Consider the following 11515-nt stretch of genomic DNA (forward strand, 5'->3'; position numbering starts at 1 on the left):
GGTGCCACCCATTCCTACTCCCCCCCCCCCCCCCCCCCCCCCCCTTCTCCTTAGGTGCCACCCATTCCTACTCCCCCCTCCCTCTTCTCCTTAGGTGCCACCCATTCCTACTCCCCCCCCCCTTCTCCTTAGGTGCCACCCATTCCTACTCCCCCCTCCCTCTTAGGTGCCACCCATTCCTACTCCCCCCCCCTACTCCTTAGGTGCCACCCATTCCTACCTCCCCCCCCCTACTCCTTAGGTGCCACCCATTCCTACTCCCCCCTCCCTCTTCCTCCTTAGGTGCCACCCATTCCTACTCCCCCCCCCTTCTCCTTAGGTGCCACCCATTCCTACTCCCCCCTCCCTCTTAGGTGCCACCCATTCCTACTCCCCCCCCCTACTCCTTAGGTGCCACCCATTCCTACTCCCCCCCTCCCCCTACTCCTTAGGTGCCACCCATTCCTACTCCCCCCTCCCCCTACTCCTTAGGTGCCACCCATTCCTACTCCCCCCCCCCTTCTCCTCAGGTGCCACCCATTCCTACTCCCCCCTCCCTCCCCCTACTCCTTAGGTGCCACCCATTCCTACTCCCCCCTCCCCCTACTCTTTAGGTGCCACCCATTCCTACTCCCCCCTCCCCCTACTCTTTAGGTGCCACCCATTCCTACTCCCCCTCCCTCCCTCCCTCCCTCCCTCCCTCCCCCTACTCTTTAGGTGCCACCCATTCCTACTCCCCCTCCCTCCCTCCCTCCCTCCCCCTACTCTTTAGGTGCCACCCATTCCTACTCCCCCCTCCCTCCCTCCCCCTACTCTTTAGGTGCCACCCATTCCTACTCCCCCCTCCCCCTACTCTTTAGGTGCCACCCATTCCTACTCCCCCCTCCCTCCCTCCCTCCCCCTACTCTTTAGGTGCCACCCATTCCTACTCCCCCCTCCCCCTACTCTTTAGGTGCCACCCATTCCTACTCCCCCCTCCCCCTACTCCTTAGGTGCCACCCATTCCTACTCCTCCCTCCCCCTACTCTTTAGGTGCCACCCATTCCTACTCCCCCCTCCCCCTTCTCTTTAGGTGCCACCCATTCCTACTCCTCCCTCCCTCCCCCTTCTTCTCCTTAGGTGCCACCCATTCCTATTCCCCCCTCCCTCCCTCCCTCCCTCCCCCTTCTTCTCTTTAGGTGCCACCCATTCCTACTCCCCCCTCCCTCCCCCTTCTTCTCCTTAGGTGCCACCCATTCCTACTCCTCCCTCCCTCCCCCTACTCTTTAGGTGCCACCCATTCCTACTCCCCCCTCCCTCCCTCCCTCCCCCTACTCTTTAGGTGCCACCCATTCCTACTCCCCCCTCCCTCCCTCCCCCTACTCTTTAGGTGCCACCCATTCCTACTCCCCCCTCCCTCCCTCCCCTGGCTGCCTGGCTGTCTGTCTGTCTGCCCTTGTGTGTCATGTGATCAAGCATGGGGGATGCTGTCACTCATAAGATATGTCTGGGACTCATACACAGGGGTTACAGTGTGTGTGTGTGTGTGTGTGAGAGAGTGTCAGTAGCAGTGCTATATGACCTGGTCCTGGTATTCCATGTACACAGACCAGCTCTGCCCTTTCCAGGAATATCAATCTAGTTCTGTACTTAGGAATGAAAGGCTCCCTCTGCCCACAAATATACATGCATTTTTTATTTAATTTACCTTTATTTAACTAGGCAAGTCAGTTAAGAACAAATTCTTATTTACAATGACGACCTAGGAACAGTGGGTTAACTGCCTTGTTCAGGGGCAGAACGACAGATTTGTACCTTGTCAGCTCGGGATTCGATCTTGCTACCTTTCGGTTTACAAGTCCAACGCTCTAACCACTAGGCTACCTGCCGCCCCTCTAACCACTAGGCTACCTGCCGCCCCTCTAACCACTAGGCTACCTGCTCTAACCACTAGGCTACCTGCTCTAACCGCTAGGCTACCTGCCGCCCCTCTAACCACTAGGCTACCTGCCGCCCCTCTAACCACTAGGCTACCTGCCGCCCCTCTAACCACTAGGCTACCTGCCGCCCCTCTAACCACTAGGCTACCTGCTCTAACCACTAGGCTACCTGCTCTAACCACTAGGCTACCCTGTCGCCCCTAAACAGTACACAGAAACAGTATAGACAGTCTTCAGAATACTGTACAGACACAGTATAGACAGTCTTCAGAATACTGTACAGACACAGTATAGACAGTCTTCAGAATACTGTACAGACACAGTGTAGACAGTCTTCAGAATACTGTACAGACACAGTATAGACAGTCTTCAGAATACTGTACAGACACAGTATAGACAGTCTTCAGAATACTGTACAGACACAGTATAGACAGTCTTCAGAATACTGTACAGACACAGTATAGACAGTCTTCAGAATACTGTACAGACACAGTGTAGACAGTCTTCAGAATACTGTACAGACACAGTGTAGACAGTCTTCAGAATACTGTACAGACACAGTATAGACAGTCTTCAGAATACTGTACAGACACAGTATAGACAGTCTTCAGAATACTGTACAGACACGTTAACGTCGTCCACACACACACACAGGGCTGTGTGAGTCTTGTCTTGGCAGGATATGGCAGGATATTTCTGGTGGAACTAGAAAAGAGATCCGGTCCAACATTCTGATATACTATCTTTACTGCTGTACCACCTGCTACAATCATATCACACACACACACACACACACACACACACACACACACACACACACACACACACACACACACACACACACACACACACACACACACACACACACACACACACACACACACACACACACACACACACACAAATGGGGGCAACTCAATATTAGGAAGGTGTCCTTAATGTTTTGTACACTCAGTGTATACTGTATTACTAAAGTACATGTGAGATCTGATCTAACTGGCCAAGCAGAGAGGTTAAAGAAAACGTGAGCTAGCGAGCTGATAGCATCCAGATGAGACTAATAGAGACTCAACTCTGGGTCAAGGTCCAACGTAAGATATTAGAGAGGGAGAAACTCAAGCTATAGGAAGAGGTCCAGAATAGAGAGGGTGTTATCTCTAGTAGAGCTAAACGATTAGAGTTATTTACTATCTCATTGTGACACGCCTGAGAATATAATACAAGATGACAAATCTCAGAAATAAAATGTTCTGTTGCTATCAGATGTAAATGAGAAACTTCACTTTGTTCTGGGAGAGATCTCTCTGTCTGTCTACCTCTCTCTCTATACTCTACTGAACTGAACTATACTCTACTGCACTATACTCTACTGTACTGAACTATCCTCTACTGAACTGAACTATACTCTACTGCACTATACTCTACTGTACTGAACTATCCTCTACTGAACTGAACTATACTCTACTGCACTATACTCTACTGTACTGAACTATCCTCAACTCAACTGAGCAATACTCTACTGTACTGAACTATACTGAACTATCCTCAACTGAACTGAACTACACTCTACTGTACTGAACAATACTCTACTAAACTGAACTATCCTCTACTGAACTGCACTATACTCTACTGTACTGAACAATACTCTACTGAACTGAACTATCCTCTACTGAACTGCACTATACTCTACTGTACTGAACTGTACTCTACTGTACTGAACTATACTCTACTGAACTGAACTATCCTCTACTGAACTGCACTATACTCTACTGTACTGAACAATACTCTACTGAACTGAACTATCATCTACTGAACTGCACTATACTCTACTGTACTGAACTGTACTCTACTGTACTGAACTATACTCTACTGAACTATCCTCTACTGAACTATCCTCTACTCTACTGAACTATCCTCTACTGAACTGAACAATACTGTACTGAACTGAACTATCCTCTACTGTACTGAACTATCCTCAACTCAACTGAGCAATACTCTACTGTACTGAACTATACTGAACTATCCTCTACTCTACTGAACTATCCTCAACTTAACTGAACTATACTCTACTGAACTATCCTCTACTGTACTGAACTATTCTCTACTGTACTGAACTATCATCTACTGAACTGAACTATCCTCTACTGAACTATCCTCTACTCTACTGAACTATCCTCTACTGAACTGAACAATACTGTACTGAACTGAACTATCCTCTACTGTACTGAACTATTCTCTACTGAACTGAACTATCCTCTACTGAACTGAACTATCCTCTACTGAACTGAACTATTCTCTACTGAACTGAACTATCCTCTACTAAACTGAACTATCCTCTACTGTACTGAACTATTCTCTACTGTACTGAACTATTCTCTACTGAACTGAACTATCCTCTACTGTACTGAACTATCCTCTACTCTACTGAACTATCTTCTACTGTACTGAACTATCCTCTACTCTACTGAACTATCCTCTACTGAACTATCCTCTACTCTACTGAACTATCCTCTACTGAACTGAACTATCCTCTACTGAACTGAACTATCCTCTACTGAACTATCCTCTACTGAACTATACTCGACTGTACTCTTCTGTTCTGTACTCTACTGTTCTGTACTCTACTGTACTCTACTGTACTGTACTGAACTATCCTCTACTGAACTGAACTATACTGTACTGAACTGAACTATACTGTACTGTACTGAACTATCCTCTACTGAACTATACTGTACTGTACTGAACTATACTGTACTGAACTGAACTATACTCGACTGTACTCGTCTGTTCTGTACTCTACTGTTCTGTACTGTTCTGTACTCTACTGTTCTGTCCTTACTGTTCTCTACTGTTCTGTACTCTACTGTTCTATACTCTACTGTTCTGTACTCTACTGTTCTGTACTCTACTGTACTCTACTGTTCTGTACTGTTCTGTACTCTACTGTACTGTACTCTACTGTACTCTACTGGTCTGTACTCTACTGTACTCTACTGTTCTGTACTCTACTGTTCTGTACTCTACTGTACTCTACTGGTCTGTACTCTACTGTACTCTACTGTTCTGTACTCTACTGATCTGTACTCTACTGTACTCTACTGTTCTGTACTCTACGGTACTCTACTGATCTGTACTCTACTGTACTCTACTGATCTGTACTCTACTGTACTCTACTGTTCTGTACTCTACTGTACTCTACTGTTCTCTACTGATCTGTACTCTACTGTACTCTACTGTTCTGTACTCTACTGTACTCTACTGATCTGTACTCTACTGTACTCTACTGTTCTGTACTCTACTGTACTCTACTGTACTCTACTGTTCTCTACTGATCTGTACTCTACTGTACTCTACTGTTCTGTACTCTACTGTACTGTACTCTACTGTACTCTACTGTTCTGTACTCTACTGTACTCTACTGTACTCTACTGTTCTGTACTCTACTGTTCTGTACTCTACTGTACTTGACTGTACTCTACTGTACTCTACTGATCTGTACTCTACTGTACTCTACTGTTCTGTACTCTACTGTACTCTACTGTTATGTACTCTACTGTTCTGTACTCTACTGTACTCTACTGTTCTGTACTCTACTGTTCTGTAGTCTACTGTTCTGTACTCTACTGTACTCTACTGTACTCTACTGTTCTGTACTCTACTGTTCTGTACTCTACTGTACTCTACTGTTCTGTACTCTACTGTACTCTACTGTACTCTACTGTTCTGTACTGTTCTGTACTCTACTGTTCTGTACTGTTCTGTACTCTACTGTACTCTACTGTTCTGTACTCTACTGTTCTGTACTCTACTGTTCTGTACTGTTCTGTACTCTACTCTACTGTTCTGTACTCTACTGTTCTGTACTCTACTGTACTGTACTCTACTGTACTCTACTGTTCTGTACTCTACTGTTATGTACTCTACTGTACTCTACTGTTCTGTACTCTACTGTACTCTACTGTTCTGTACTCTACTGTACTCTACTGTTCTGTACTCTACTGTACTCTACTGTACTCTACTGTTCTGTACTCTACTGTTCTGTACTGTTCTGTACTCTACTGTACTCTACTGTTCTGTACTCTACTGTACTCTACTGTACTCTACTGTACTCTACTCTACTGTTCTGTACTCTACTGTTCTGTACTGTTCTGTACTCTACTGTTCTGTACTCTACTGTTCTCTACTGTTCTGTACTCTACTGTTCTGTACTCTACTGTACTGTACTCTACTGTTCTGTACTCTACTGTTCTGTACTCTACTGTACTCTACTGTTCTGTACTCTACTGTTCTGTACTCTACAGTACTCTTCTGTTCTGTACTCTACTGTTCTGTACTCTACTCTACTCTACTGTTCTGTACTCTACTGTTCTGTACTCTACTGTACTCTACTGTTCTGTACTCTACTGTTCTGTACTCTACTGTACTCTACTGTTCTGTACTCTACTGTACTCTACTGTTCTGTATTCTACTGTTCTCTACTGTTCTGTACTCTACTGTATTCTACTGTTCTGAGTTCTACTGTTCTGTACTCTACTGTACTCTACTGTTCTGTATTCTATTGTACTCTACTGTACTCTACTGTTCTGTATTCTACTGTACTCTACTGTACTCTACTGTTCTGTACTCTACTGTTCTGAGTTCTACTGTTCTGTACTCTACTGTACTCTACTGTTCTGTATTCTACTGTACTCTACTGTACTCTACTGTACTCTACTGTACTCTACTGTACTGTACTGTACTGTACTCTACTGTTCTGTACTCTACTGTTCTGTACTCTACTGTATTCTACTGTTCTGAGTTCTACTGTTCTGTACTCTACTGTACTCTACTGTTCTGTATTCTACTGTACTCTACTGTACTCTACTGTTCTGTATTCTACTGTACTCTACTGTACTCTACTGTTCTGTACTCTACTGTTCTGAGTTCTACTGTTCTGTACTCTACTGTACTCTACTGTTCTGTACTCTACTGTTCTGTACTCTACTGTTCTGTACTCTACTGTACTCTACTGTTCTGTACTCTACTGTACTCTACTGTTCTGTATTCTACTGTTCTCTACTGTTCTGTACTCTACTGTTCTGTACTCTACTGTATTCTACTGTTCTGAGTTCTACTGTTCTGTACTCTACTGTACTCTACTGTTCTGTATTCTACTGTACTCTACTGTACTCTACTGTTCTGTATTCTACTGTACTCTACTGTACTCTACTGTTCTGTACTCTACTGTTCTGAGTTCTACTGTTCTGTACTCTACTGTACTCTACTGTTCTGTATTCTACTGTACTCTACTGTACTCTACTGTACTCTACTGTACTGTACTCTACTGTACTCTACTGTTCTGTACTCTACTGTTCTGTACTCTACTGTTCTGTACTCTACTGTATTCTACTGTTCTGAGTTCTACTGTTCTGTACTCTACTGTTCTGTATTCTACTGTACTCTACTGTACTCTACTGTTCTGTATTCTACTGTACTCTACTGTACTCTACTGTTCTGTACTCTACTGTTCTGAGTTCTACTGTTCTGTACGCTACTGTACTCTACTGTTCTGTATTCTACTGTACTCTACTGTACTGTACTCTACTGTACTCTACTGTTCTGTACTCTACTGTTCTGTACTCTACTGTATTCTACTGTTCTGAGTTCTACTGTTCTGTACTCTACTGTACTCTACTGTTCTGTATTCTACTGTACTCTACTGTACTCTACTGTTCTGTATTCTACTGTACTCTACTGTACTCTACTGTTCTGTACTCTACTGTTCTGAGTTCTACTGTTCTGTACTCTACTGTACTCTACTGTTCTGTATTCTACTGTACTCTACTGTACTCTACTGTACTCTACTGTTCTGTACTCTACTGTTCTGTACTCTACTGTTCTGTACTCTACTGTCTAAACTTGTGAAATATAGACGTCTATTATTGGTTCAGATTTGGTCAGGGCCGGACCAACCAAAGTTGGTCTTTGTGACGGAGCTCATTCAAAAACATAACCAGTGTGTAGAATAAAACCCAACGATGCAAAGAGGAGCATATTGTATATTTGTACTATGTAGTACTCATTTAGGATACATCCCCATGAAGAGACATTTATATTCATCATTATGCATTTCTGTAGATCAGGGAGCCATGATGGAATTCCCTTAATGCTGTTACTGGGTGTAAATCCACCTCACTTACTGCAGATCAATGTGTGTGTGTGTGTGTGTGTGTGAGAGTGTGTGTGTGTGTGTGTTCCTCAGAGACAGCAGTGAATGAATGTGAGAGTTGTGTTATGGACCAACCAGCTTGGACTAATGTAATTAAATGCTCTGCCTTGCGGTCACCGTACCTTCCTATGCTGGGAGGGAACACCTATACACACATACATAGATACACACATATACATACACACACACACACACACACACACACACACACACACACACACACATAAACACACACACACAAAAACAGAGGTGGCATTAATGTGACTGTGTGTGTGAGACTGTGTGGTGTATGTGTGTGACTGTGTTTTTGTGTGTGAGACTGTGTTTGTGTGTGTGTGATTGTGTGTGTGTGATTGTGTGTGTGTGTGTGTGTGTGGCTGTGTTTGTGTGACTGTGTTTGTGTGTATGTGACTGTATGTGTGTGACTGTGTATATGTGTGTGTGACTGTTTGTATGTGTGTGTGTGTGTGTGTGTGTGATTGTGTGTGTGTGTGGCTGTGTTTGTGTGTGTGTGACTGTGTTTGTGTGTATGTGACTGTATGTGTGTGACTGTGTATATGTGTGTGTGACTGTTTGTATGTGTGTGTGTGTGTGTGTGTGTGTGTGTGTGTGTGTGTGTGTGTGTGTGTGTGTGTGTGTGTGTGTGTGTGTGTGTGTGTGTGTGTGTGTGTGTGTGTGTGTGTTTGTATTTATTATTATTTTCCCTGAGTTACAGTTGCAGCTTTGACTGAACCAGGTACAGACACACACACACACACACACACACACACTGCTCTGCTGGGTAACACACTCGCTCCACGCAGCAACGCGGGCGATCTACACCACTTGAAACTCAATAGGAGAATGCAAATCAAAAGAAGTCATTGATAACGGGTGGAAGGGTGCTGGTTATTTAACCCCTCCACCGCCACCCCTCTTCAGAGGAGAAATATCTTCTTCTTCATACAGCTTTCCTGCTACACAGACATACATTTACATACATGCTACTTTTATATAAATCAGTCACATAAAACTAATACATTACCGAACATCAGCTCTTAAATCCCGCCCCCTCAGCCCATCCCACCTATCACCATAGACCACCCCTCAGCCACTCCCAGCCCATCCCACCTATCACCATAGACCACCCTTCAGCCACTCTCAGTCCATCCCACCTATCACCATAGTCCACCCCTCAGCCACTCTCAGTCCATCCCACCTATCACCATAGACCACTCCTCAGCCACTCCCAGCCCATCCCACCTATCACCATAGACCACCCTTCAGCCACTCTCAGTCCATCCCACCTATCACCATAGTCCACCCCTCAGCCACTCCCAGCCCATCCCACCTATCACCATAGACCACCGGTCTTTAATCCCACCCCCTCAGCCACTCCCAGCCCATCCCACCTATCACCATAGACCACCGCTCTTTAATCTCACCCCCTCAGCCACTCTCAGCCCATCCCACCTATCACCATAGACCACCGCTCTTTAATCCCACCCCCTCAGCCACTCTCAGTCCATCCCACCTATCACCATAGACCACCGCTCTTTAATCCCACCCCCTCAGCCCATCCCACCTATCAGCCACTCGATAGCTGCATATGTGACATAACTCCTCCATTTCTATTCATAATATCTTTAATAAATATAATACCATTTTTAAAAAATCCATAAAGAATGTTTTTTAAATTAAATCAGTATATTTGAGTTTAACCATTACATTTGTTGTAATATTTGTTCTATCTTTTCAGGAGGATAAAACTGAAATTGTACCCAGCTTTGTACGGCTCGTTTAAGAAAGGGTGATACTTTAAACAAAATATCATTTTCAATTAGTCAGAAATGAGAAGTTGTAATCTGCTTGAAGGCAAAAGAGCAACTTTTGAACAAAGGATGAGCCTTTCTTAATAATCTCCTGGAGAACCATTCTGGGTTTAAGTATAACTTCTGTATAAGCTTTTAGTGAAAGGTTTAAAGCATTAATATTGAATGATTTTACCCCCCCCCTCCAAACTAATATTCATTATTTAAATAGGCACATTTAATTTTGTCATGGTTTTGCATTCCAAATCGAATGAAATATTTTTTGCTCATTACAAAATGAGTCATCTGGAGTAGGCAGTGCCATTAGTCAGTAAACTGTGATAGGGCCTAAGAGTTAATCAATGGCAGTGCCCTTAGTAAGTCAGTAAACTGTGATCGGACCAAAGAGTTAATCAATGTGATTTTTCCATAAATAGACAAGTATTTACCTCTCCATGGTTGCAGAATCTTATCTATTTTTGCAAACTTTCTATTGAAATTAATTGTGTTAAGTTCATTTATATTTTTTGAGATGTAAATACCAAGTATGTCTACTTCACCATCCGCCCATTCTACAAGGTAGTGTAAACACTGTGTGTTTTAACGATCCCAATACTTAATATGATACACTTGTCATAATTATGTTTTAATACAGAGAGGCTAAAAAAGTGATCAAGATATTCAACGAGACTGTACAGGGATCCAGATTGAAGCTGTACAGGGATCCAGATTGAAGCTGTACAGGGATCCAGATTGAAGCTGTACAGGGATCCAGATTGAGACTGTACAGGGATCCAGATTGAGGATTTAAGAATAAACTAGAGTCATCAACATACATTGACACTTTAGTTTTTATCCCCTGAATTTCTAACCCCTTGATGTTCTTGTTGGATCTCATTTTAATAGCTGGCATTTCAATGGCCATAATAAACAGATATGGAGACAACGGACAGCCTTGTTTTACTCCTCTTAAAAGCTCAATGCATTTTGAGAAGTAACCATTATTTACTATTTTACATTTGGGGTTGCTGTACATAACTTTAACCCATTGTATAAGAGATTCACTAAAATTAAAGTAATCCAGGCATTAATATTTCAATTCTAGTCATACTTTATCAAATGCCTTTTCAAAATCTGCTATGAAGACCAGACCTGGCATCTTCCAAGTAATTGTCGTATATTATCTCAAAAATTATATTATCTCAAAAATGTCACAGTGGGTGCGAGACCTGGAGAGGCCTACAAGCCACAATGTCTCGCACCCACTGTGAAATTTAGTGGAGGATTTGTGATGATCTGGGGGTGCTTCAGCAAGGCTGGAATCAGGCAGATTTGTCTTTGTGAAGGACGCATGATTCAAGCCACGTACAAGGTTGTCCTGGAAGAAAACTTGCTTCCTTCTGCTCTGACAATGTTCCACAACTCTGAGGATTGGTTGTTCCAGCAGGACAATGCTCCATGCCACACAGCCAGGTCAATCAAGGTGTGGATGGAGGACCACCAGATCAAGACCCTGTCATGGCCAGCCCAATCTCCAGACCTGAACCCCATTGAAAACCTCTGGAATGTGATCAAGAGGAAGATGGATGGTCACAAGCCATCAAACAAAGCTGAGCTGC

At 43.7% G+C, this 11515-nt stretch overlaps 1 protein-coding gene across 1 annotated transcript in view; it reads right to left on the reverse strand.

The window, feature by feature from the left end:
- LOC116359834 (xylosyltransferase 1-like) overlaps positions 1-11515 on the reverse strand; it is a 63470-nt gene that overhangs the window by 43141 nt on the left and 8814 nt on the right. The window lies entirely within an intron of this gene.

This window comes from Oncorhynchus kisutch, unplaced genomic scaffold, assembly GCF_002021735.2.
Source record: "Oncorhynchus kisutch isolate 150728-3 unplaced genomic scaffold, Okis_V2 Okis06b-Okis10b_hom, whole genome shotgun sequence".
Classification (NCBI taxonomy): Eukaryota; Metazoa; Chordata; class Actinopteri; order Salmoniformes; family Salmonidae; genus Oncorhynchus; species Oncorhynchus kisutch.